The sequence below is a fragment of the Arvicanthis niloticus genome, chromosome 7 (assembly GCF_011762505.2).
Source record: "Arvicanthis niloticus isolate mArvNil1 chromosome 7, mArvNil1.pat.X, whole genome shotgun sequence".
Taxonomy (NCBI): Eukaryota; Metazoa; Chordata; class Mammalia; order Rodentia; family Muridae; genus Arvicanthis; species Arvicanthis niloticus.
In genome coordinates, this window is record NC_047664.1 from 86,902,947 (window position 1) to 86,908,598 (window position 5,652).

Consider the following 5,652-nt stretch of genomic DNA (forward strand, 5'->3'; position numbering starts at 1 on the left):
TGAATTTAAATGGGATTTTTAAACAGTAATGCCAGCCAAATCACACTTGAGAGGCTGAGAACTTGGTACTGGGTCTTGGAGGGTGAGTGTCTCAAGAGTCGGGATAGGCATGGAATGAAGACCATTATACCGAGGAGAGATGATCAGTAGTTTTCCAGTCCACAGGGCTGGTGCCTCAGTGGATATTCCTGGAGAGGCTCTACTCATCACCACTCCATGGTGAAAGCTCAGAGATTCTAATGCTGATTCACCAGCAACAGCAAAGGTAAATCAACTACACAGCAAGAATGCAAAAGGAGAGAAAAACTTCACTCTGAATACCCTTTCAAAGAAATATGAACTGCAACCTCAAACCATCGGGTGCCCTTCCCCTGTCAATCAAAGAATCAGAACAATTCTTCAGGGGAGGCTCCCTACTCAAGTGCTTCTAATTTTTGGCATGTTGTCATTAAAACCAACTCAAGTCTCAGAGTCTTATTTCAGAATACTGAGAGAGAGAGAGAGAGAGAGAGAGAGAGAGAGAGAGAGAGAGAGAGAGAGAGAGAGAAAGAGAGAGAGAGAATCTGAAGACAGAAAATATATTAAAAATGAATTTGATTCAAGAGATTAGGGAAATGAGGTGCACATAGGAGACCAACAATAAATGTTTAATTTGCACTTTTACTACAGAGGAGAAAACTGTATTCATGAACTATAGGAATAATGCTACATAAAAAGAAGTAAAGTTAAACTTCCAAAGACATTTGTGTGTTATTTAAGACAGTTCTTGAGAGTTGCATGCTATGGAATCAGGGAGACTTCATCCGCCAGTAAACCGTGGTTGTACTGAGTGGTGTGACCAGAGGCATGCAAGTTCATTAGCCAGAATTTATGAAAAATCTCTTCTGGACATGGCTAGGTGAGGGGCACACAATGAAGACAGGTTATTTATTTGAGCAAGGCCAGTAACAGTGTCTACACTACTGAGGACTATGACTCTCCCTTTCTCTGCATCTACTAAATTCCCTTAGATCCTTAGAAGGGGTAGAAAATCATTAGGCTCTCCCCACCATGATCAATTTTCAAAGAGTTTATTGCAATTTGCAATGACTATGTATAAACTGGAACTATTTGTCAGCATTTTTTGGAAATTTGTCTTCATCATAAAACACACAGTACTTTTAATATATGAGGAATATGCATTATGTCTTCAGGTTTGTTATCTTGGCACTAGGTGTGGCTATAAAGCACCAAGAAACTTGTAATTCTCGGTTAGACCTCAAGTATCTTCTCCTTAACCAAGTCCAAAGTATTAGAAAGAGCCTTGCATCCTAGTACGCTGAAGTAAAAGTGATAGTACTAAGATATCTACTAAGTAAATACAAGGGCTGCCTCTCGGCTCCAGTTCCTTTATACAGATGGAGCAGATGGGTGTTTGCATCATTCCTTCATGGACAAAGGGAGGAAGGATTCTCTTTCAACAAAGTACTATACTGAAAACCCATTAACTCCAAAGTTCTCTGTACTTCCCAAGTATAGAGATAGCTGGCTTTTTTTCTTCATCCTGTATCAAAGGAACACTTTATTTTTTATCAATAATGCTTTAGTTTATCAATAAACTTTTAGTTTATGATTTGTCTAGCTTGCCTTAGAATTTCAGAATAGATATGATTGACTACAATACAAATTTGCAAATTCAAAAGTTTCATAATCAGTTATGATACTTGAGTTCTGAGAATGATTCTTGATGAGTCTGCCTGCATCAGAGGGTTCTAGAGATCAAAGGCATCCAATTGTCTCAATTGCAAGGCTGCTGGTTCTTTCCCACTTTCATACTCCAGTCTCCTAAAATTCAAATTAAATAATTCTATTTTAATAAGTAATTAAATAATTAATTAAATTAATTAAAATAAATAATCAAATAATTAATTATTTTAATAATAATGGTTTGGGTTATAAATTTGATTTTTCTCTAATTTGGTACAACTGAAAAATTTTAAATTGATAGTCAAGAAATGTACTTGAACATCTTATGTAGAACATATATTTTAATTTTATCTGCCTTGTAATTCTCATGCATTTCCAAGCAAAAACTGTTGCCTAGACCTGGTGAAGTGCATAGAGTGCTGAACTACAGCTGGCCTATGTGCACCATGAAAAATGTTTCTTTGGAATGTGAACTCAGAGTTCTCATCTGTGTGCCCAGAACACTTAGTGCTCCTCTTGGTGACTACACCATGAACCTTTTACTCAGGCTCATGTTAACACACAGAGGCTAATATAAATTAACCTTCCCATCCTTAGTAGCTCATATGTCAGAAAGCAATATTTATAACTTAGTAGAGAAAATGAAAAAATAAGAAAAACTTCATAACTTACATTTTTTATACAGTTTATTTTTTTTCTTTTCTTTTTAACATACTAAATGGCCTCATTTGACCCACTCCTGATATCTGTCAGGTGAGAATGAAAGGGCAAATGGAAACTTTGTCTCCACATCCTGCCTAATTCCATTCACCACTGAAAAGGTCTCCACTTAACAAGCACTTAGATCGATAGCTATTAGTTGACCATCATTTAAGGGCTGGAATGCATATCCCTGCACACAAGACATGTGCTTAGGAAGGTAGTGCCAGCAGGAAAGCTTCAGGGGACTGATGCTTTTGACTCTAGGTTTTTAGGCATCTGAAAGTTGTTTGGAGTGGCTGGTTCCCCAACTCGTTGTTCCATACCCCAGTGAGAAGTACAGAAAGAGACAGGTCAAAGTTGAGCTGAAGCTATGACTCTCAGCATGAGGTGGCACAGAATATAATCCTTTCAATTAAAAAAGAAAAGTAAAGAAAGGCTAACCCACAGAATATAATTCTGACGACTTAACAACATGAAAAGACCTGTAGATCACAATACCCAGTAGGTCAACATGTACAGTGGGTCAGCATAGCAGTGAGGGTCATCTACACTTGTGAAACTCTATTCTAACAAGGTACCAGATTAGGTTTTATACTAATGAGACAAAGAATGTCATAAAGCAATACATTTATAAAATACAGTGGAGGGCTTGAAGATATGTCTCAGTCATTAAGTACACTTACTGCTCTTACAGATCTGAGCTCAGTGCCCAGCATTTATGCTGGGTGGCTCATAACCACTTTTAGCTTCAGGGGAATAGATATACTGCCTCCAGCCTCCTGGGTATCTGCACTTCCATTCACTGTGCCCCTACATACCATCATGAATAACATAAATCTCTAAATATATTGGTTGGAATGTTAAGTAGATTAAAGTAAAGCAGGGACAATTTCTCTATAATCTCAGATGCTGTCACATATCATCCTTAGCATTTTTTTGGTGATAGAAGTTAGGGCTTGTTAAGACAATACAGTCCAAAATATTTTACCTGATGATAGTCACAGGAATGTTAAGACAGGCCTAGAAACTGGAGAGGAATGACTATTAAGGGAGCCAAAGAGAGAGCCTTCAATAAATTACTATTACACTCTGAGCCTACAACACTCTAACTTCTCCACAAAGTTCTAATCATCCTACCCACGACTCTTCCTACATCCTTCCAACTTCTTTATCTCACTGACTTCATTCATTCTCACTCACTCTCTCTATCTATCTCTCTCTCTCTCTCTTTCTCTCTCTCTCTCCCTGTCTGTCTCTCCCTCTGTCTCTCCATCTCCCCCTCCCCTCCCTCTCCCTCTCCCCCCTCTTTTTTGCCTTTGTCGACTTCTGATTCTATCATCTGTCCCTCTCTGTGTCTCTCTCACATTGCATTAGCCAGCACCTCTTGAGCATGGGATCTTCCCCAGGTTGTGGTCTACATACAAGGGACCACACTATTTAAAAAATCCCTTCTACCTCCTCATCTCCCAGAAGCTACCCAATGTCCATAGCTCTACAGCTAGGAATAAAACATCATATTTTATTGTAATTGTATACATCTCCTCTAATTGTAAATCTGTCTCAGTGAGTTGAAGCTTTGTCACTTATCTTGAAAACACACAGACTGGCTACATTAATAAGAATATTATACCAGATATGGCTGCTTAACTTCTGGTCCTAGATCCTAAGATTCAATTCATCAATCACCCTTTCTAGATAACTTGGAGCTAGACCCTGAGCCTGAATGTAACAGGACATTCTGTAAACAGAACTCTCAGCTAAAAAGAGACAACAAAATAGCACTCTTGTCTCCTTTATCAGCTACTGACAGAATTCAGGTCATAAAGAAGCAAGCACCACACTTGGCTGAAGGAAACTTTCAGGATATTTCAACAACGAGCCCTTTAAGACTTCTTAATTGACTCCTCTTACAGCACTAAATGCAAAGAACCCCCTTCTTTCCTTTGTGTAGATTATTTCAGATCTATTACATCTATTACATTTGTAATTTCATTATAGAGTCATGCAATGAAACCTTTTTATTTATTTTTATTCTATGCATATGAGTGTTTTGCCTACATATATGTATGTTTTAACTAAAATTTTTTATTTTTACTAACATTTAATAGTCAACAGACTTAAAGCATTTGTTAATATGGATATTAAATGGATGGTATGAGTGTTCCTTACAATGAAGAAACATTAAAAACTCGGGGAGATGACACCATCCACCTCTTTTTTTAATTGGATATTTTATTTTTTTACATTTCAAATGTTATCCCCTTTCCCGGTTTCCCCTCTGCAAACCTCCTATCTCATTCCCTCCAACCCTGATTCTATGAGGGTGCTCCACCACCCACCCACCCACTCCAGCCTCGCTGCCCTAGCATTCTGGGGCATCGAGCCTTCAGGGGACCAATGGCCTCCCCTCCCATTGATGCCAGAAAGAGAAACACTCTTTAAGAATTTCATGCAATGCAACTTTGATATTTATCCCTGTCACTCTATTAGCCCTTCCTAGATCTGCCACCATTTCTTATCTTCCATACTTTGTATCCTTGTTAAAAAAAATCAAAGCAACCTTGACTTCACTTGGTGCTGACCCTGTATTCTCAGGTATAGCGTCATTCAATGAAGCATGATCAACCCCCAAAAGCCCACACTTGCCAGGTTTCAATTGCCAGTGGCCCCTTAGCTCAAGATGGGACTTTGTTATCCTCCCCACTCCATGCTGAGATTTTTGTCTGCTTTTGTCATACACAGGTCCTGTGCATACTTCTATAGCTATTATAAATTCATGTATTTAACAGCCCTATTGTTTGCAGAAAATTCTAGTTTGTTTTAGTCATCTTACCATCTTCCCCTCACTCATCTACAATATTCCCGAGCTATGGGAGAAAGGGGTGAGACACCGTGAATTCTGTCAAATTAAAACCCTCATTGATAAATTAACTTAAGGTATTATATTAAGTTTAAGATTACAGAAGTTAATTCATAAGAATTGTGTTCAATTTTTAAAGGAAACTATTTTTTTCTGACACATTGCCTATGATAGTCATATGTTAGTCTTAATTCAAAGTTAAGTAGAAAGTATGATGACATTTTGGGGATTTTTGAAGTATCTGTAATGGAAGGAGATGGCAACAATATACTTTATATTATAGAAGGTACAAAAATGTTTTTGAGTTATATTCTAATTATCTATTTCTACAATTGCTTCTTTACTAAAACAAAATGAAGATCATGAATTCAGTTTCAAAATTATTTATACTTCTTTAATGACTT